The 23,877-nt window shown below is 32.0% G+C and overlaps 1 pseudogene; it reads left to right on the plus strand.

Annotated features, from left to right (window-relative positions):
• The window catches only part of LOC143639825 (BCL-6 corepressor-like), a 48,296-nt pseudogene extending 25,101 nt beyond the window's left edge, over positions 1-23,195 (plus strand).
• The last annotated feature ends 682 nt before the right edge of the window (positions 23,196-23,877 follow it).

The raw sequence follows: 23,877 nt of genomic DNA on the forward strand, positions 1-23,877 counted from the left end.
CTACTAATTCTGTGAAGATACATTTGTCTATATTTATAATAATTTTTATCAAATTAATCAAAGAAAATCAATTTTAATATAATGAATTTATACAGAAAAATATTAGATTTCTTGTTTTATTTTTATGTCTTTTTATTCTTATTTATTCTTTTTAGTAATAAAATATTGTTGACAGAAGTCTTTATTTGATATATTTATATAAGCATGAAATATGTCCTATTCTAAATAGGATCCCAGTCTTGTGAAGGTACATGATGGTGAGATTCACTGTGGTGTATTCATAGATGAATACAGATATGGAAGCTATGTCATATTCATTATACTGTCTTTCCTACTCCCATTTCCTTCCCTTTACTGCATTTTCCTTTGTCTAATCCACTAAACTTGTGTTCTTTCTCCCTCCATTATTGGTATTAGCATCCACATATCAGATTATTTGACCTTTGGCTTATTAACATTTTCTAATTTTTTTCATATGTTTAGAATCTGATTACAAATTTTTTAAGAAAAGAACCAAAGAATGGAAAAGATTTAACCATAGCCATGGTGAAATTTTGATTTGTTACTTTTATTGCATAATATAACAAGATAATAATCAATATCATCAAACCTTTATATTTGGTTCTTTTTAGTTATACCTGATAATAGAATACATTTTGGCATAATTAAAGAAGCATGGAAAATATATAATTAAATTCAAATTCCAGTATCGCTCTTCCTCTCCCCTTTACAATCCCCACTCCCTTTCCTCTAGATCATTCTGCTGTTTTCCCATTCATATTTTTTAACATTACTTTATTGTGGATGTACATGAGGATGAGATTAACTGTGGAATATTTGTATATGCATATAGGAAAATTATCTCAGATTTATTTCACTCCTTTTCTTGTCACATTTCCCGCCCCTTCCAGTCATTCATTTATCTACTCCCTTCCATTTTACATACTCCACTGAACACCTAACCCATCCTTCCCCTCATTGTATGTTAACTTATACGTATCAGATAACATTCAACCTTTCATTTGGGGGATTGGCTGATTTCACTTTATAGTCTGAAAATAATTGTCTCAAAATTCATCCATTTACTCACAGATTTTATGAAGTCATTCTTCTGTATGGTTAATACTGCATTATGAATATATACCACGTTGTCCTTATTCAGTTATCTGATAAAAGATTCCTATGTTGGTTCCATATCTTAAATATTTTGCATTGTCCTACTAAAATATTGCTCAGGCTCTATTGTTGTTGTATGTTGATTTAATATTTTGGATATATAACAAGGAATGGTATTGGGTCAAATGGTGATTCTGTTGCTATTTTTTTAAAAGAATCTTCATACTGCTATCTAGATAGGGTTTCCAATTTGTAGTCCTACCAGAAATGTATCTGTATATCCTTTTGCCCACATTCTCAGCCTTTGTTTATTGTCATTTTTACTCTTGATAATTACCATTCTGACTGGGGTGAGAGGAAAACCTCAGACTGGTTTTAATTTGTGTTTTTCTAATTGTCAGAGATGTTGAACATTTTTCATATAATGACTATTCATTTTTCTTTTTTGAAGTGTCTTTTTCTATTTATTGATTGGGTTATTTGATTTATTTGTTGTTAATTAAAATAGTTCTTTGTATACTCTAGAGATTATTTATCTGAGGTGTAGGTGGCAAAGATTTTTCTCCCATTCTGTCAGCTCTCTTTATGCTCTTGATTGTTTTCTCTGCTGTGAAGAAACTTTTTAGTTTGATCCAATTTCGGTCATTGATTATTTCTAACTTCTTGTACTTTAGGAGTCTTGTTGTACATGTTGAGTCCTAAGCTGATATGTTGGAATGTTGAACCTATTTATTTTCTAGGTGATATAGGGCTTCTGGTATATACCTAGGTATTTGATCCACTTTTGAGTTGAGTTTTATGCATGGTGATAGATAGGAGCAAAATTTCATTCTACTACCTATAGATTTCCATCCCCATTTATTAAAGAGGCTATCTTTTCTGAAAAGTATGTTTCTGACACCTTTGTCTAATGCCACAAATTAAACAAAATAGTGAGACAACTTTTTTATATTGGTCTTTCTTTGTGTATTCTATTCTATGCCACTGGTCTTCATGTTTCATTGGTGCCAGTGTTATACTCTTCTTATGATAAGTTTGTAGTATAATTTGAGTTCCAGTATTATGATGCTTCCTGCTCTCCTTTTTCTCAGTAGGGATTGCTTTGGCTATTCAGGTGCTCTTATTTTTCCAAATGAATATCATGACTGCATTTTCCATTTCCACTGTGAAGAACATCATTGGAATTTTGATGGGAATTGCATTGAATCTGTTTAGTGCTTTTTGGTAGTATGGCCATTTTGACAATATTAATTCTGCCCATTCAAGAACATGGGTGGTCTTTCCAGTTTCTAAGTCCTTTTCAATTACTTTGTTTAGTGTTCAGTAATTTTCATTGTAGATGTTCTTGATCTTTTTTGTTGGTTAATTCCTTAGGGTTTTTGTTTTGCTTTGTTTTTTGAGGTAGTTTTAGTCAGTTTTTTTTTCCACTGCTCTGACTAATGGACCCAATCAGCACAATTGTATACATAAAAGAGAGCAAATTTAAAAATCATATATATTATTATGGATGCATATTCATTATTTAATTTACTTGTCAAAGGAGAAATCAAAAAATTAAGGGAAGCACTGTATATGGTATTATGCTTTGTCTGAATATTAGAGCCAAAGTCAAAGTTACTCTTTTAATGATCTTAAACATATAACAAAAATAAGTACATGTAAACAATTATAAATGAAATTTTTATTTTACCAATAATTTTAAACAACTTAATTTATTTTTTAAAATATTTTTAGTTGTAGTTGACACAATACCTTTATTTTATTTATTTACTTTGATATGGTGCTGAGAATCGAATGCAAGTCCTCACACTTACTAGGTGAGCGCTCTTCCGCTGAGCCACAACCCTAGCCCCAGAAATCACTTAATTTATTACACAAAAATTATAATGTGAATAAGAGGCATTTGGGTTTATCATTTTAATTTATAGGCCCTCTCTGATGGCCACCATGAAAAAAACTACTAGGGAAGTCTTCCATGTAGGCACAATGTATACATGTACACATAGGTGATAAATGAGTAGCTGTCATTTTAGAATTTTGATTATGTAATAGGAATATAGTGATGCAAATGAAACAGTTGACCAACTGGGACAAGTTGAGGTCAACTTCTCTTATTTCTAAATAGACCTTTTACATTTAATCTAGAACTGTCTGATATATTAAATTCCTAAGTGATCTTGAATAACAAAATTAATGTCATAACTTCAAGTCTTAAATTATATGAGGTTTTTGTTTGTTCTTTATATATATATATATATAAATATATATATATATTTATATACATATATAAATATATATATAAAATATATATATAAAATACACTCTACTATCATATATATATGATAGTAGAGTGTATTTTATCATACATGGAGTATAATTTATTCTAACTAAAACCTCAGTCTTGGGATATATACATATGGTGAAATTCACTGTCATGTATTCACTATGGTGTATCTAGATATCTTGCCAGGTCCCAATATGTATATATATAGGAATTATATCATAGTCATTCTGCTATCTTTCTATTCCCATTTACCTCCCTTCCCTTTATTTTTTTATAATCTGCTGAACTTCTATTTTTCTCCCTCCTTGTTGTGGGTAAGCATGCATATATTGAGAAAATATTTCACCTTTGTTTTTCTGAGATTGGTTTATTATACTTACCATAATACTTTCTTTATGTTGATTATATTAATATACCTAGTTTATTTATTTTCCTGTCAGAAAACAAATGCTTTAGTTAAAAACAACTAGAAGTACTCACTCAGAAGACATCTTAAAGAAACTCACCTTTGCTAAGCACATATTACAAGCCTTTTCAAATAAAATTCATAGGGGTCTTCATCATAAAAAGGAAAATTGATTTAAAACACTCCAGGAAACTAATGCACTGGATAATAGAAAGGTAAAATTTATCTAAATACCTTGCCAGGTCCCAAGAGTCACTATTTCCAAAGGGAGTGGTAGCTCTAGATCCCACACCCATATCTCAAATATGTTGATGTAAGGTAAGTCAGAGATTCTTCCAAGAATGATACTTATTTAGGATTAGTGGAGCATTGTAAGGGGAAGAGGCAGGTGGTAAGATAGAAAACTCTGCATATTAAACTGTAAGCATTTTTAAAAAATTTGAGCCTGGAAGAAGTTCATAAAGCTAGAGGACAGTTACACAATGCAATTTGTCATAATGATTAATAAAAAGTTTGGTGTAAATCCAGATGTTGAAGAGGCATTTACTGGTAAGAATCCTTGAGGAAGTACTAACTGTATAAGGATGCAGGGTCTCAGTGCAAGCTTCTATTGCTGGCCAAGTCTTCTATTGTTCTGTTAGGAAATCAGGAATAAAAACATTCTTTTTGATATTTTTTGTCACTATTGACAAGTAGTTTTGATTTTGACAACTTTCATGGCTCGCAAAAAGAAAAAAAGGCATTTAAAATATCCTGGCCTCAGCCCTCTGGAAGATATTTTTTATACAGAATTAATTATGGGAATGAGGGTGGGTCAGAAGTGACAATTCAAAGCTTTTAAAGATTGGTTTAACCTGGAAAGAGTGCAAAGCTCTGGGAGGATTTCGTTACGTTGATATTTGCCATTATTGTTTACTGCTTACTTAGATTACATGTGTAATCAAATGATATTTTGAGCATTTTTAAAGCTTTTCCAGTTTTTAAGTCTTGAATCTCCCCTCTTTTCCAGGTATATATGATATAGCTTCTCTGAATTGGTATGGTGAAAATTTTCCTTCTTAGTATAGGGCTAGTTTCTTTCTAAAGGTATGCCTATTCAGTTGTATTTGAGCATTAGTGATGATGACTAAATTTTCTATGAATTGGACAAATTAAATTTTTACTAAAGGTAGTAAGCTATTTTATTAACAATGCTGTGTTTATGGACTTCACATAATTTCAGTGAGAGACATTTAATTATAGCCAGTTGCTATAGATTTCCCAAACAAAACTATTGGATTCTAATTGGAAATGAGTAAGTATACCTTCAGTTTTACTAATATGAAAAAAAATAGTTTCAGCATGAAGAAAAATGAAATGATATCACCTCCTTGTAAATGGATGGAACTGGATTATATCATACTAAGTGAATAAGTTGGTCTCAGAAAGTTATCAATGGAATGTGTTCTCTCATAGGTGGAAGGTGGTGAGAAATAGAAATTAAGAAAAGGAGATCCCATGCAAATAGAAGGGAGACTATTACCATAGAGAAAAGAGATTTGAGTGAAATTGACCAACTCTCATTCTTTCATTATGATTATTTTATAATAAATTCCACTTGTATGCATATCTATTAATGTACCAAATTAATGTTAATAGAGGAAGACCAATAGAGTAGAGGAATATAGAGTAGAGGTCAGAGAGAGTGGGAGGGTAAAACCCTGAGAATGGATAAGAAACAAATTATGTTCATGTATGAATGTCAAAATGAACACCACTATTATGTCTAACTCTGCTACACTAATGTAATAATAAAAACAATGTCAGGGAATACATTGGAGGAGAGAATACTGAGTCTCTTTACCTTTTCCACTGTTGGTGACAGCAATATGCAGCATTTAATGCCTATTACCTCTAAGCTAGAAGAGCATAATTAGCCGGCTTAACCCCTACCAGAGATTATTATTGTCTAATAGATTCTGACTATGACCAGATGGTCTCCCTCTGGTAGTCAAAGCTGATTGAGACTTTGGATACTTAACAAATCAGGTACTGAGAACAAGAAAATTCAAGGTCTCATACTCGAAGTACTGTTGAATTTGGGTTTAAACCTCTCAGTCTCAATTTCCCCAAGCAAGGAATGGAAATAATTCTTTTTTTTTTAACCAGGTATTACTGTGGTTTAATATGAGAAAGTCATTTGGGAAAATGAGAATGTTCTGTGATAGTAGTGTATTTGAATAAGGGTAGGCCCTAGCACAAAGGTTAACTTGTTGTTGGGTTACCACAGTTTTTTTTCCCATTCTCTAAAAGTCAGTAGCACTCTTAGCTGATATTAAAGTCACATATAAAGGCTTTAGCCCAACTATGGCGCAGAATTCATTAACTTGTAACTCAAGTCTGGCAAGTCAGGACCTGCTAAAATACAACTGCCTAATGTGGTATCCTGGACACCAGTGATCTGGACAGGTATCCTGAAGCTCAGAGGATTTTGTTTTCTTAAAACCCAATTCAATAGGAAAAAAGTCTTCCATCGTCATGCCTTTTTGTTTTGTTTCTTTTTGGGGGTACCAGAAATTGAAAGCAGGGATGCTTAACCAGCGAGATACATCCTCAGCCCTTTTTTTGTATTTTATTTAGAGACAGAGTCTCACTAAGTTGCTTAGGGGCTTCACTAAATTGCTGAGGCTGGCTTTGAACTTGCTATCTTCCTGATTCAGCCTTTTAAGCCCCTGGTATTATAGGTATGTACCACTGTCTCTGGCTGTGGAAGGTAACTGCCATGATAACCTTAAACACTGAGACTCAGCACCCAGGTTTGCCAGTGTGAAGCCATATATTTATGGGCATCAGCTGGAACATTGTAGTTAGCACCCAAGTAAAAATTCCTATTTGACCACCCTGTCTTATAAGGGACATGAAAGGAACTTTAGAACTCACATTTACAAATGGCAGATGAAACCCTATCACATGAGTACGTAAGAGTTTTCACAAAGGGAGGTCCAGTGTGAACCATGGAGTGCCTCCCTCTTGAATGGACTATTTGTTGGGCACCCACACACTGCTTAATCCTGTTCAAAGAACCTGACAGCTTTCGTGGATCATGACTTGTAGGAAGATAGTGTAACTTCTTTTATGGTTGTATAGTATACTATTTGTTTTAAAATGCCTGAACTAAGGTAAACAACAACAACAACAACAAATGTTAAACAAGGTACTCTCCACTTACTGGGACAAGTTTGTATTAAATGTGTATCGAAACTTTTTGGGGGCTGGGATTGTGGCTCAGTGGTAGAGTGCTCACCTTGCATGTGCAGGACCCTGGGTTTGATCCTTAGCACCACATAAAATAAGTGAAATAAAGATAATGTGTCCAACTAAAACTTAAAAGTAAATATTAAAAAAAGAACTTTATTGTTTTAGCAGGCAGGTTTACAGAAGAATTGAGTGCAGATAAAAGCATTCTGTAACATACTGTCTTACCTCCCTAATTTATGTTTAAGTGCCTACTATTACTAACCACTTGAATCAGCATGACATATTGATAACTGATGTTCAACACCAGTACAACTAGTAGTAGCTGCATTCTTTGTTTTTTTTTTTTTGGTGGCTATTATTATTTTTGTGCATGTGATAATAGATGCCTCTGGCTTGTCTAGAAATCTTGAGATCAAGGGATCCTCCCTCCCTGGTCTCTTAGTTGTTGGTCCTATAAAGGCATTTACCACCTTACCTACCTTCATATTTTAAGAAACTGAAGAAGTAAACTCTGACAAAAACAAAAGGTTTCTAAAGGTTCTAAAACAAAAGGTTTACACAAAATGTATTCTGAAAAGGTATTGGGTAGATTTGCTTTACTTGGGTCTATAAATGTGCAAAATCTGGAGTACTCTTCATTATATTCCTATCATTAACATAAACTCAGGTGAAATTATTATATTCACTTAGCCCAGGTGGAGCAAGTGAGGCAAGTAAAAGATGGGAGTACCTGAAGGATTATCTATAGAACATAGAGAAAACTTTCTCTTTAACTCTACAATAAAAACACACGTTTTCCTGCCTCGCAACCTTTAGGCATATGATATTCTAGCCAAGCTGCCACATGCCTCCCTCTCTAATTTGAAGAATGATTTTCAACTTAGTTAATTTTTCATTGGGAAACACTTGTCCATACTTTTTTTTGGTACTAGGGATTAACTCAGGATGCTTAGCCACTGGGGCACATCCCTAGCACTTTTTTGTAATTTATTTAGAGACAGGATCTCACTGAGTTGCTTAGTGCTGCACAGTAGCTGAGGCTGGCTTTGAACTCATGATTCTCCTGCCTCAGCCTCCCAACTTGCAGGGATTACAGATGTGTACCACTGTGCCCAGCTGTCATCCATACTTTCATGGAACCTTATGCTATCATTCATTTCCTCCTACTAAATGAGAATGAGTTGCTCTTGTACTTGATAATGTATCACTTAGGTATTATCACTTGCACATCCTATGCAAGACTTGAAGTAAAGGATTTTGAAGGATTCTAATTGTATATTCTAAATAGTTCTATGTAGGTTCTGTTTTTGTCTTCATATTTATAGAGGAGTAAAGGGAGAGTTGGATAGATGAAACCTTAAACACCCAGGACCAAGCAGCTGGGACAGTGGAGCAAGCAAAAAGAGCCCTAGACTTTACTGGTTTCATCACCAGTGGAGACCACTGTTTTCCCATCGTGCAAGTGTCCATGGCTTGTGCAAGCCACAGTGAGGGTTTGAGCCTGAGGGTATGTATATTTGAGAGCAGACACTATTCAGACAATAAGGTGGTAACGGAGTTCATTGCGAATGATCCGAAAGTGTTCTCCTATTCCTTTCCTGCAGGAAGTGGTCTTGTACTGCCTGGAGAACAAGATTTGTGATGTGAGTCATCAAGACAATGCAGGTTATGGTGCATTACATGAAGCTTGCACGGGTGGATGGCTCCAAATTGTGCAACACCTTCTTATGTATGGTGCTGATGTCAACTGTAGTGCCCACGATGGAACCAGGTCAGTTGTGTGTCTTGTCCTCAACTCAGCCCTGCTGGAAAATAAGCATTGGTTTTCAAGGTGTGTACAGTTTCTAAAAAGTGGATGAATGAACTCCAAAATTCAAATAGCAAAATTCTCTAGGATAATATCAGACAATCTGGAAAATTAGTATTAAAAGTTTTTGACCAAGAGGGGAATTGGCAAAGTCATGCCAGTAATTTGTCTCCCTACCTTGATTGAGCTGTCAGAATCTATGTTTTAACTATCTTGGAGTTCTGAAGTCAACTCTAGAGTTTGGTAACATCCAGAAGGAGATTTCAGTAGTAAGTTTCAGTTAATTTTAGTCAATTTCAGCTCTTAGAATCCTTAGCATGTTCCTAGCCCAGTATTACGGAGTTTTGTATTCATTTCTGCAGTAGCTTTCATGCAACTGTTCAGCACCAGGGTATGCAGAAAAGATTTTCCGTCCATTCAGGATCTGTTTTCATAACTGATAGCTGCTTCTGAACAAGACATAGGTAGACAAATAAATGTTCATTATTAATAATTTCATCTTTTCCTGAAGTGACTTTAGTGAATTTTCAAAGGTCAGAATCATTCTCTTTCCTTCTTTTTAAAAATAATTTTCCTCCTTTGGGAGTCAGTCATAAAATCTAGGACACCCTAAATTAGCCATACAACAAAGATACTTTGATCAAATAATTAAGCTTTAGTTATGTGGAATAATTAGTATTTTAGAGAGCTAAGTGACATCTTAGTATTTGCTAATATTTTGGGACTGAAATGTCCCCTAAATTCTCATGAGTTTAAGTCTTGGTCTACCAAGCAAAAGTTTTCATAGAGAAAACTGCTGGGAAGTGTTTGAATCAAGAGGGCCCTGAACTCTTTAGTGGATCAATTCACTGGTAGATTAATGATTAGATGTCATTATTGGAAAGCAATATATACTGTATGAAGTGGGCTTTGCTGGAAGAAGTAGTTCACTGGGTTCATGGTCTGGAAGGGTATATAATGACCTCTTGTATCTGTCTCTTTCTTGCTGTGTTTCCTGGCTGTCATGAGCTTAGCAACTTTCTTTCACTCCATCCTTCTACTATAATCAACTCAGGCTTAGTCACCAGAAATAGATCCCCTGAGAAACTCAAGAGCCAGCACAAAGCATTCTGCTGGGACCCTTCCACCAAAACTCACTTCCTGAAAAGTTTCCCCGCTGCTCTGATGTTTGCCATGTCCCTAGGTGCACAACCTCTGAAGCAAATATACCTCCAAAATTGTCTGGTTTAATAAATTCAGTGAAAAAAGATAGCGGGGTTGAACTAGTGGGTTTGGCAAGATCTAAGAGGACATAGAGCAAGTTGCAGTCATGACCCATTACTTCCCATTTCCCAATAGAATTTAGCCTTAGAAGCCAAGGATAAAATACCTTCTGAGCCCATAGGAGAAATTTTTGACTCTTTTCCCCATTAATTGTTTCCTTCATTGTTTTTAAAAAATATTTTTAAATTCTCATGTTTGTTTTTAATTTGATTTTTATGTTTTTCTTTTTCTCAGTTTTCAATTTTTTATTATCCCGCATCACTTATATTGAATATGTAGGTGTCTTTATATATTGATGACTTATTAACAATTCTAATTATTTGACTGATAAATATGGAAGTTCTTTCAATTTTTATATATCTTCCTCAATTGAAGTTTTACAGTTTTCATTGAAGTGATTGTTCAATTCGTTTGTTAGTTTATTGCTGGATTTTTATAACACAACTATATGTTATATTTGGATATTTAATATTCAAATATATATATGTATATATATATATATATATATAAAACTAGATATTGCTATAAGTATATTGTTATAAGTATATATAATACAATATAATACGTTTGAGTAGAATTGCTTTCTTATTTCTAAGAAAAATCATTATTGTATAAAAATTACTAAATTTTTTATGTTGATATTCTGCAACTCTACAGAAATTGTAGAGTTTGTATTCTGCAACTCTACATAAATTATTTAATTAGTTAGTTCTAATAGTCTTTGTTGGATTGTAATAATCTTTAGTGGACAAAATATTTCATACAGTATACAAAGCTCTTCTTCCAACTAGGAAAGCAGCAAATAAAAGGACAGAAAGTGCTCTAATAATTCTGTCAAACATCTAAAGCTTTGTAGGCTCCCAGGAATGGCATAAAAACAGTGGAGTTTTTTTTAATATCTGTGCAGGTTGCTATAGAGAGTTGTAAAAACCTCTGTTTTGGAAATTGTTTAAAGAAGGCTAAACTAGACAAGTCAAATAAAAAGTGTAAAACTGATAAAGTTGCTTCCTCCATGTCCAAAACCTTTCAGAGGCTGTGTAATTTATTACTCCAAGATATGGGATAATCGAAAGCCTCAAGGCCTTCTGTGAATTCCCTCTATCACAGACACATTAGCAAGGAGTTGTAATCTTTCATTCTTTGTCATGAGTCATTGTACTTTCACTAGTATAAACTTATGTACTGATTTTCTAGATTCCCCCAAACAATTTTATATTATATTCTATAATCAAGCTTTATACATTTTATTTTTAGGGTTATAGTATGCATAATTTGTGGTATTTGAACTACTGTTCCCTTTCAGTTATACTGTCGTCATCATTTATTTCTCCAGTTGTTTTTTTTTTCTTTTGTATATCTTTTCTTCCTCTCTCCTTTTTATTTTTGGATAGTTTTTTATTGTCTTCTTGTTTTGCTTTGTTTTGTTTTGTTCTGCTTTGTGAAGGTGTAGTTTGAACCCAGAATTTGTTATGCTGCTGAGACTCTTCTCCAGCCCCCTCTTCTCTATGTTATGAGACAATGTCTGACTGGATTGTCAAGGACACCTCAGCCCCACAATCTCCTTCCTCAGCCTCACAAGTTCTAGATAGGAACTATCACAGATGGCTTATATTTTTATGTAAAAATATTCAAATTAATAATTGGCATAATTAATTCTATTTTTTTTTTTCTCATTCTCTTTTTTGTACTTTCACCCTCTCTCAATGTTTTCTTTCTTCTGTCTCTCTCCCAAAGATACTCATGATTTTTTCCCTTGTGATTTCAGTTTTGTTTAGTTATTCAGTGATTATTGTTTATTATGTTTTCCTTTATTTTAATTTTACTTATTTTCTTATTTTTTTTTCTTTTTGCCTTTTTTGCTTGTCTGTTTTTGTTTTTGTTGCTGTTGTTCTTATTGATTTGATTTTGAGGGTGTTTTTGTAGTTTTCTTTATAGTAATTTTGTTAGAGAATTTTTTATTTGTTCTCTTTAGATATACATGGTAAAAGTGTATTTTGACATTATAAATACATGGAGTATAACTTTATAATATATAAAATATTTTTATAAGTTATGTGGGGTTTATGTGTGCGTGTGTGTATTTGTCTGTGTCTGTGTTTTCTTCTCTCTATGTACTTCCATAAATCTTCTTCTCTTTATACAATTTACTCTAACTCCCTTTACTTCCCATTTCTATTTTTTTCTTTTCTTTTTCTTTTCCTCTTCTTTCTTATTGATCATATTTTCTTGTATGATAAAATGAAATATATTAGAATAGAACTGTTCTTCATTTAAAAGAAATTTCTTAGGGTATTTTAGGATGTCATCTTCATTTTTATCTTTAACTATTGAAGTTATATAAAATATTTTAATGATAATTTTATAGATTTACTAATAAATGGTTTGCTCTCAAGTGTTTGCAGTTACTAATGATCTGGTTTTCCCTAGTTATCACACTATAATCTTAATGAGGAATTCTACTGATACACAGATTGCTTAGGACACAGTAAAATGGAAATAGCCCAAGAGAAACAACAACTGTGGAAGAGCAAACCATTCTAGCAAATGGGTATATCTCAATATATAAATACAGGAAACTTAAGAAAGCACAGGGTAATAATATCAGAAAAATTTTTTACATTTGGAAATGAGATGGACATCCAGCTAGAAGAGAATACAGAAATCCAGATAGAGTCAGTCAAGGAAAAAAACTTCTTCCCAGAACATTTTAATTAAAATGCTGAACATACAGAGCAAGACATAGTTTTAAAAGCCTCAAGAAAACACCATAGGTCACATTTAGAGGTAAGCCATTAAATAATCTTTGATTTTAGAGAAAAGATTCTAAAAGTCAGGAGTACTTGGAATGATAGATCTTAAGCACTCCCAGGAAGTAATAATTAATTCACTCCTAGTTAATTCATGATTACTAACCCAATATTACAGAAAATAATCAAATACTACACCAAGAATAAATTAAAAATTAAATGGATAAAGTTATTTAGAAGCACAGATAAGCAAATGTATTAAAATTTATAAATAAACCAAAATGAAAGAATAAAGTGAACATCTCTTTATAAGAAACTGAATGCAAATTGATTCTGTTCTTCAACTAAAAGACATAGACTTCTAGTGTGGATTAAGAAGATCAAATTATATTCTTTTTAAGATTATCATTTTATAGTTTAGACATCCACAGGCTGAAAGTAAAATGATAGAAAAAAAGATGCTTCATGCAAATGGAAATGAAAATCAAGAAGCAACAGCTACTCTTATATTTTTAAGAGAAAACTTCAATCCAGAAGAAAAAGCACAATTTAAAAAGAAATTAAAGATAGAAAGAAACAAAATGATATCGAGTATCTATGCCCTCAAATCTTGGTGAAGCTAAGTGTGTAAAACAAATAGCACTAGACATAAAGACACAGTGGACCCCACTATGAAAAAGTTGGGTGATTTCTATACCCAGATTTGGTGATTTCCTCTCACTATTAAATGGGTCCCAACATAAAATGAATAAAAAGGTTTTATTCATTAACTATTGTGTTTTGAACGGACTTGTCAGATATCTGGAAAATATTTCATCAAACAAGAGCTGAGTTCATATAATTCTATAACTCTTTGGCAACCATCCCCCAAATAGAACTTAGAACACAAAGCAAGTCTGAGCAATATATTTTTAAATATAAGTATAAATATAGATAAACTTATTTTTTTATTTTTATGGAATGAAGTTAAAAATCAATAGCCATAAACTTGTAGGAATTGCATAAATAGAGCTTGACTAGTATTATGAACAATGAATAGATAATGGAGGAAATTAAACAGATTTCTAAGAAACTTATAAATTTGAATGAGAACGAGATGCCACACAACAATATCAATATAGAATTTTCAGAGGTAATGTATAATTACATAAAAAATCAGGATGATTTCAAATATATAAACAAATGATGCACCAAAAGGTTCTAGAAAAAAAGAATAAAGTATTTACAATATCAGTAAATGGAAAAAATAAATAAGATCTGAAATTAATGATATAGAATTTTTATTAGTGTGAAGGGGTAGTGAAACAGTTAATTATTTGGAAAATAATAAACTCTCCTCTAAACAAGAGTCAATTAAATCAGACATGAAAAAGCAGATATTACTATAGATAATTCTAAAATGCAGACGATAATTTGCTAAAAATATTAAACTTATATAATTACTGATCAGAATAGTGATTACCAAAGCTAGACAAAATGGGTAGAGATTATGTAATGGATAAAAAATCACAGACAGGTGATATATCTGGAGTTCTATTATTCAGAAAATGACTATAGTTCACACCACTGCATGATTCAATATAGAAGAGAAGATTTTGTGTATAAATAAATTATATTTAAATATATATATATATATATATATATATATATATATATGAGATATATTTGTAAGATATCAGTGTATTTTGATGAATTTAAAAAGCTACCTAACAATCTTTGTGGTTACATATTAAATGTGAGAGAATTTCCAGCAAACAATTTAAAATAGTAGTTGCCAGGGTTAGAAGTAGAAGATAATAGAAGATAATAGGGTTATTGGGTATTTGATACAAAGATTAAATTTAGTGTTCTGTAAATGGAGCATAGCAATCATTTCAAAACAATGTTATGGACATCTTGCAGTGGACTGAATACTTAAAATAGATGGTAAAAATTATGTTTGTAGTTCTGTACAACCCTAAAAAATAATCAGAACTCAAGTACTTATGACATACTTAAAAAATTTTTACTGCTACTTATATTTTATAAGTACAGGGTTTATTGTGATTTTTAATTTGATGTTGTGTGTACATACATGTTTGCCCATGGATAGATATGGTGTTTTGAGTGTTTAAAGGCATTAACTTGTTCCATTTCTTATTCCTAATTTTTCTCTTTTCAAAAATCAGTGACCAAGGTATACTTGTATTGAAAAAGAAAAATGATGTACACCAAAAATGTAGTAATGTAGTATGAATTGGATCACTTATTTCTTTGAATTGGCAGTTTTCCACTGTGGTTTAACAAAATTTTCTGCTCCTGTGAAGGTTTGTGGTGCTCTGAAGTCCTCCATGCCTTGCGTCTGGCTCCTAATTAATACAAGGACTTAATCACTTTCTACTGTCACTTGTCGGGTACTCTCTTGGATACTGAGGCAATCTAGAGAGTTTCATCTTGCTGTATTTGTGTCTTTTGTCCCATATCATTGTTGAACAGGGAGAAGGAATATAATCTTGTCCATAACATCTCCTTGTTCAGAAACTCCCCAAATACATGAGCTTCTATAAGTTATAAGGGATATTGTCTTAAAAGTGCCTAGTTTTGTCTATCTGCTGACTCATTGTTACTAAAATATAAGTAAGCTACAAGTCCTAAGAGTAGAGAGGGCCACTGCTCCATGTTGGCACTATGTGTTTTTGTCATCTTTACCTTCAGCTATGTTCCTAAATTTTTCCTTGAACTTGATTTATTGTAAGAAATCCAGGCCTGAGTTGGTCCAAGAATATTTCTTACTTAAGATTGTCAGAGGTCTGGCTGTGGGGGTTTTACTGACAAAAAGAAATTGCAAAATTAGAATATGTTTTGGTCTTTCACAGATTCCAAGTAGTATGACCTCATAATTTTGTCTTCCAAAGAACATGAGTTAGAAATACTTATTTTCTTGTTGCTTTTTTATTATTATTTTTATTGGTTATTCAAAACATTACAAAGATTGCAGAATCACATAGGTTACACATCCACATTTTTACATAATGCCATAATAGTAACTGTTGTATTCTGCTACCTTTCCTATCCTCTACTATCCCCCCTCCTCTCCCTTCCCATCTTCTCTCTCTACCACATCTACTGTAATTCATTTCTCTCCTTATTTTTTTCCCTTCCCCCTCAAATTCTCTTATTTGTAATTTTGTATATCAATGAGGGTCTCCTTCCATTTCCAGGCAATTTCCTATTACTTATTTTTATCTAATTTAAAAACATGCAAGTGCATGGAAACATTTTTTGAAAGTAGGTCATATTAATTTCTAGGATGATAAATAGATCATGCCATCTCTCTCTCTTTTCCTCCCCCTTCATCCATCTCTCTCCTGTTCTTTCTCTTTCCCTCTCTTTCTCTCTCTCCCTCTCAAGAAATATTTTTATTAAAAAAATTAGATGATAACTAGATTATTTATGGAACTTACTCTGTTGACTGGTTCAGTCCTAAAAGTTTGATCTTTGATTGCTCAAAGATCCTGGAATTTGCTTTCAGGAAATCATAATCATTCTGTTAATCATTTGTTTGCACTCAGGTTCTTTCAAAGTATTTTATAGGCATGTTTTTAAATTGGATAACAATTATTTGTTATGTTTGCTCCATTATTTTGAGGTTTTTTACTTGTGGGTTAATATTATTAGTTTGATAGTATTTTGAAAAACTCTTTTTTTTTTTCTTGAATTCCCACTTAGGCCTTATATTGAAACAGATTTACATTTGAGATTTACTCCTGAATTAGCCCTTTAATCTTCTATGTTAAAGAGTTAAATATAGAAATAACAGTATTTCATTGTTTGATGCTGGGCTAATCAATGTATTATGCCAAAATTTCCTTCTTGTTGCTGTCAGTGACAGCACATGCAAAGGGACTTAGCACACATGTTATATTCATTCGTCTTTGCCAATATTTAAGGGATAAGCTCCAGAAACTAGTAGGTATCTATTAATTTAATTCTGCTACATATATTTTATAGACCAATTCATAATGCAGTCGAGAATGATCACTTGGAAATTGTCCGCTTGCTTCTATCCTATGGTGCTGACCCCACTTTGGCCACCTACTCAGGTAGAACCATCATGAAAATGACCAAAAGCAAGTGCATGGAAACATTTTTTGAAGGTAGGTCATATAAAGTTCTAGGATGATAAAGTTCAAGAGACATTTTTTTATTAAAAAATAGATGATAATCGATTATTGAGATTTGGATTTTAATAGGCAAACATTTTAAATATTTAAAATTTTAGGACAACATTGACATGGAACTTTTTGTACATTATGGCGTATGTTTCTAGTGAAGCTAAAATTTATTCTATGTATACATTTATTTACTTCTACTAATACTTTAAAAGATTTTCTAAAGTCACTTTGTTTTTCTACAACTCATTTTTAACCAGAATGACTCGTTTTTACTCTTGAGTTTGGGAGATGGAAGATGCAAACTTGCCATGCATTAATTTATTTGGTTTTGTCTTTGGTATTCAGTTAGCTTTTAACACATCATTTAAGAAACAGTCTTATATGATACCTAAAACAAATATAAGGTTTTCAGAATAAATTATTGTGTAATTTTTGCTAAAAAAACAGCAGTAACTCACATTAACCACAACTTGTTTAACTTATTAGATATTAACCAGTACTATGAAGAAAGAAGTTTATTTTTTTTGTTTATTTTTGAGGCATCAGTGTATGATCTGTTCATAGAGAAGATAATTAGGCATTTATTTTTTAGAATAAAGCAGAGAATCAGCTGTTGAAGAATTGTATAGATGTGCACAAAGAAATATGTTAGAAATTGATATGCATGACTATTCTGAATTTATAAAAAAAATCTTGTGACTGGGCTAATATAAACATAGATATAAAAAGACCCTGTTTTCAGTGCAATTTTATTTTTAACACCACTGCATGGGAGTTTTGTTGCCTCATATCATTTCCTGCCTGCAGTATTCCCTCCTACTTTCCTTTCCTTTTCTTCCTTACTTTTCCCCCCTCTCTTTTCTCCCTTCATTTCCACCTTACTCCCTTGTTTGTATAGTGTTGGATGACTGTGGGTACAAGGTTGCAACCATAGTGTAGGTTTGATCAGTATTTCCCTAATAATCAGAGATCATGGAACATTTTTTCTTCTATGTTGAACATCTTTTTTTCCACACATTGGTCATTTTTCTACACTAATTCTATTCATATTCTTGGCTTTTGTTGTTGTTGTGTTTTGTTTTTCTTCTTCAGACAGTGTCACTATGAAGACTAAATGCTGTCCTGAACTCTTGTAATCAAGCAATTTTTGAGTACCTGGGTCTACATGCACATAGTGACACAACACTATTCCTGTTCTTATATAGATTCATAATATATATATATATATATATATATATATATATATATATATGTATATAATAGGATATTATAATAACTTTATATGTCTTTTAGGAATGATATAATGGCTATTATTATAATTATATTAATACATGTATTACATATGGATTAATAATATGTTATTATAAATATATGTTATATTATTATTATATTATATTATAATACATATATTAAATTTTCTCATTAAGTTGTTCATTCTGGCCTAAAACCTCTCTGTGATTCTCCTGCTTTCAGTCTGCTGAGAACTGAGTTTACAAGATCATGCCATCTCTCTCTCTTTTCCTCCTCCTTCCTCCATCTCTCTCCTGTTCTTTCTCTTTCCCTCTCTTTCTCTCTCTCCCTCTCTCTTTACACACACACACACACACACACACACATTTTTAGAAGGTTATATTTTCAGGTATTCTATTCTATTCCATTAGTGTTTATGCTAGTGTAACATTGTACCATATGTTTTGAATATTATTTTTTGTATTGTTTTATTTTTATTTTATACTTATGTAGCTCCAGTTGATTAGATCTAGTACTTATTTGATTTCATAGAGTTTTCATTTTTATTAGTACATTATACTTATGCATGACAATGAAATCATTTTGACCAGATCAGGCATACATGGAATATAAATTGTTTTATTTCAGTTATGCTACTTTCTATCCTCTCTCCCTCTCTTCCTCCCTCTTATCCTATTCTCCTTCATCTTTTTTCTACTCTTTATTGTTTTTTAAATTGACATTTTTTTGAATTCCCACTCAGTTTTATTCTGTGGTCCCTCCCTTTTCTTATCACTCTTCTCTCATATTCTGTTCCTTTCCACTGCTTAACAGATTTACCTTCATTTCATACTTTCCTTTTGTCACTTAATTTACTCTACCTTCCCCATATGAGAGAAAACTTATATTAAGTTATAAAATCAGAATATAAGAGTCCCATATTTCCTTTTCTTGACTATCTAGAGTTCATTGAAATTATAGCTGAATTTTCGGATCTTTTGTTTTGTTTTTGTTTTTTCCTATGTCTGATGCCAAATGACATTTAGAATTTTGACATTACTCTGATTTTTTAAAAAATGTAACCTTTATTTATTTGTTTTAATGTGGTACTGAGGATTGAAGCCAGGGCCTCACCTGTGCTAGGCAAGCACTCTACTACTGAGCCATAACCCTAGCCCAAGGATTCTAGATTTTTTTAATTATACTTTTGTCTGAATAATATGAAGTCTTATAGTCCGTGGACACTGAATGTTCTTCTCAGTGATGTGTTTGAATTTGAATTTTCAGATAGCCTTCTCTTCCATGTTACATGATTCAAGTATCCATTTCTCAAAGATGTGAGTCAATGGTTGATTGCTTTAGATAGGTTTTATAATTTTCAATAGACAAATATTTTGTCTCATTGGTTATTTATAACTCATTGAATTTATTACTTTAGATGGCATTGTAAATATACTTATTTCCTTAATTCCTTTTTTGTGTATAGAAAAACAACTGATTTTGTGAGCTGATTTTAAAAAATTTAAAAGTGAATGCATTATAATATATAATGGCATATAAATAGAATTATATATAATACTATAATAGCAGTAAATGTTGTAGCTTGAAACTTTGCTGAAATAGTTTATTGGTTTTCAAATAATTTGAGTTTGTTTTCCCTTCAGATTATTTAAATGACCTTCAGGGTTGCACTGACAATGAGTTGAATGCCTCCTGGGAATTCTATGGGACCTCAGTCTGTGGTGAGAGTGTTTTTTATTTATAGTTTTGTGGAAAGTAAATCAGTTACAGTACTTTTCTCTGTGATGTTAGTGTGCGGCAGTGGGTGGTGGGCACTATAAAAATAATTGGGGGGGAGCGTTTTTTGTTGTTGTTTAAAGTCCTTTGCTGACAGCTTAATCTTGTTCTAGCCCACTAATTTTTTCTCTTTTCCCTTTCATTAGAACCAGATTATAAAGCTGGAAACAATGTTTTGGCAAACCCTCCAGGACCAGAGGACAAGGAGAATGAAGATGGAGCTAACAGTGATATGTTTGAATTTGAATTTTCAGATAGCCCCCTCTTACCATGTTACATGATTCAAGTATCTGTTTCTCAGGGGTGAGAATCAGTCATATGGTGATATACAAACTGGGTTCACTTTGAAGTAATAGCAGAACTTAAAGACACTTTTTAAAAATTCTTTTATTTGTTATTATAAGATGTATGTAACCAGAATATATTTTGACATATTGTATACATATGGGGATAACTTTCCATTGTTATGGTTGTATATGATGTGGAGTTTTACTGCTCATGTGTTCATATATGTTCATTCTGTTGTCTCTCCTCTTCTTATTTCTACTCCCTTACCTTGATTTCTGTTGCCTAATTCAATGAACTTATATTTTTCTCCCTGCCTCTTATATTATGTAGCATCTACATAGCAGAAGGAACATTCAAAATTTGGATTTTTGGTATTGGTTTATTCACTTAGCATTATGGTCTCCAGGTTCATCAATTTACCAGCATATCCAATAGTTTCATTCTTCTTTATGACTGAGTAATGTTCTATTGTGTGTATATAATAAATTTGCTTAACCATTTATCTGTCAAAGAGCTCCTAGTTTGGATCCATGCTACTGTTGTGAATTGAGCTGCTATAAACATTGATATGGCTGCATCACTGTAGTATGCTAATTTTAAGTACTTTGGGTATAAATCAAGGAGTGATAACTGGGTCAAATGGTGGTTCCATTCTAAGATTTTTAAGGTATATCCATAAGCCTTTTATGAGTGAGGGAATGATGTCTAAATATCCATGCATTTTATAAAATCCAGTAAGTCTTCTCTGGAAAACAATAATTATACTCAACACACTATAAATTGTTATAACTAGAACACCAGCAAGACTAATGTAAGGATCCAAGTCCAAAGCATTGATGTCATTAAGGAATAAGTTTTGTGGTCTTGGAAATAGAGTCACTAAACTAACTGGGAAAGAATACTAGGAGGTTGATGAAATAATTGTAGAAATTTGAGTGAACATTGTCAATACTTCAGCAGAGTGGCCTTGCTTATGTGTGGTTTCATTTCCTCTAGTTTCACTGTATGTAAAGAGTCAAGGTCCAAAAATATAAACCTGAAAATTTTGGAAGTAAACTATTTGTTAGTTTTAAAGTGCATGCCATTCTGAGTAGCATTACGAAATCTTGCAGTGTCCTGCTGTATACTCCATGTACAGAAAGCTTCCTTTTAACCATCACATCCTTATTACCTTTGCAATTCATTGGAATAGTTATCAGATTGATTTTGCTGAGCCTATGTAAGATATCTAGGTGTAGCACTTATAAAGTAATATTTATTTTACCTAATAATGGCCCTAAAACTCAAGTATAATAATGTTGGCAGTTGAGATTTTTCAAGAGATAAGTGTTGCCTGGAGATGATAAAATAAAGTACTTTGAGATCACCATATCTACATAAGTTTTACTACAGTTTATAATTAAAATAATTTTTTATTGCTTTTGTTGTGAATCCTTCATTGTACTTCATCTTAGGGAAATAATTTCATCTTAGGGAAAAACTTACACATGTCTGCATATATGTATCATACATGTATGTGTATATACATGTACATATGTATATAAATATTTATGTGTGTCTTTTAATACATATATGGAGGACTCCTGTACAGATAAGGGAGACTGCTGTTATCTGATAATTTATTTTTTCTTATGTAGGATTAGTAAAGTCATTTTACTGATACCTGCAGTCTTTTTTATAGTCATTTATGTTATTTCCAGGTCTTTCCTGGAAAGAATAATAAGACACTGTGTCCTTGAGACTTATCCCTTGTCAAGAGACTGGGCTCTTGTATATGTCAAGGGGTTATGTTCTGCAGTGTATTGTCAAAGGCTCTTAATGAATAGACAGATTCCCCTGGTTCTGAAGTTATATGAACAACATTATATGTAGTAAATTTTGATAGTAACAGATAATATAACATAGTTTTGCATGAGTTTGTTAGGAAGATAATATTATCTAAAAATTGTCATGCTAAAAATAGAAGATGTGAGCAAAAATGAGGGAGAAGAAAAGATATAAACATTTGTGTTCAAAATTCTCTCTTTATAAGAACGGAAGATGAAAGAGGTGCTTTAAATTATTTCTTTAAAAATTTTAAAAATTAAATAAATTATTTCTTTTGTGGTATGGTTGTGTTCTTAGCTCTGTACTTCATGAGCATAGTGGGATGTATCATGAATCACACAAGTTATGGCCAGAACTGAAGGAGTAGGATATTAGTTCATCCCATCAGCCATGACAGAAATGATGTAGTAATTATGAAGACTCTCACAAAGATGTTGCTGATGCTTTGTGTAATCAATTGATCTTCTCTGGATTTCTTTTAAAGCCAGATAAGACTAGAACTACTGCAAAAGTAGAGACGTTATCTTCATTTGAAAAGATGTTGGTCAATGATTAGCTATACTAAGAAAAGGCAGAGGGCTTCAACTATAGCTCTTGTTTACAGGCATAGACTTGTTTTGTATTTTTTCAGGAAGACAAGTGTTGACAGTACTGTTAATATTGCAAGTATTATTATTATTATTATTATTATTATTATTATTATTATTATTATTATTAAATCACCATATTATTTTTATCTTACAGGCCACGAAACTGGTTATTGCTTTCTGATGTTCTTAAGAAATTGAAATTGCCATCCTGTGACTTCAGTTCCAATTTTCCAAATATGAAAATTGTCACAATTAAAGAGTTAGAGTTTTATAAGCAGGTTTCCACAAGTGCCTTGTTTGCTTGCTCCAAAGACTTGGAAACATTCGATCCAGAAGGTCAGGAATTATTACATTTGGTTGAATTCACAAATGAACTACAGATTCTTCTGGGTTCATCTGTGGAATTGTTAAATCCCTTTCGTGAGAACTTAGATAAAGATCACTGCTGAGCAAACCAGACTCAGGGATATAGTGTGTTCCTGTGTCAATATGTGTATATTGGTCAAAATATTATTATTTTGCTATTGAAAGAATGTTATTGCATATGGAATACACATGTTTTTTGTAAAACTACTTGAGTTTAAAACTTAGATGTCTTTAAAATTAGTTGCCATGATATTGTTTAAATGTTTAATTTTTGAAATCTGCCAATATGTTGTTTTTATCTGCAATTTGTGTTTCCTTTCTTTTGCAAAGGACAAAAGCAAAGAGTAAAAGAGCCTCACTCATTGACACTTTTTTTAAATAAAGAAACCCTGATGAAAGACTTCCAGTTGTCAATTTTAAAAGTAATATCAAAATTGAGAAATTATTTGATAAAACAAATTTGTGAAATCTCTTGGTGTTGTAAATCTGTGTTTTGTATGCAGAGAATCTTTTCTAGCTCAGTGTTTGCTACTTGTTATAAGGTGTATTGTAACCACATCTACACAATTAATGGTTTGAACTACATCCTTGTGTAAAACTTAGGCAACTAGTTTTCATGCATCAAAATGAAATGTTTTGTGGCTTTTAAAAATACAACTGAGCTAATTTTTTCAATATATTGTAAAATGTTGAATTGTATTATACTAATTTGATCTTCCTTTAAATTTTTTGAATTGTGTTTATAATTTTTAAATTTCTATAAGC

The sequence above is a fragment of the Callospermophilus lateralis genome, chromosome Y (assembly GCF_048772815.1).
Source record: "Callospermophilus lateralis isolate mCalLat2 chromosome Y, mCalLat2.hap1, whole genome shotgun sequence".
NCBI lineage: Eukaryota > Metazoa > Chordata > Mammalia > Rodentia > Sciuridae > Callospermophilus > Callospermophilus lateralis.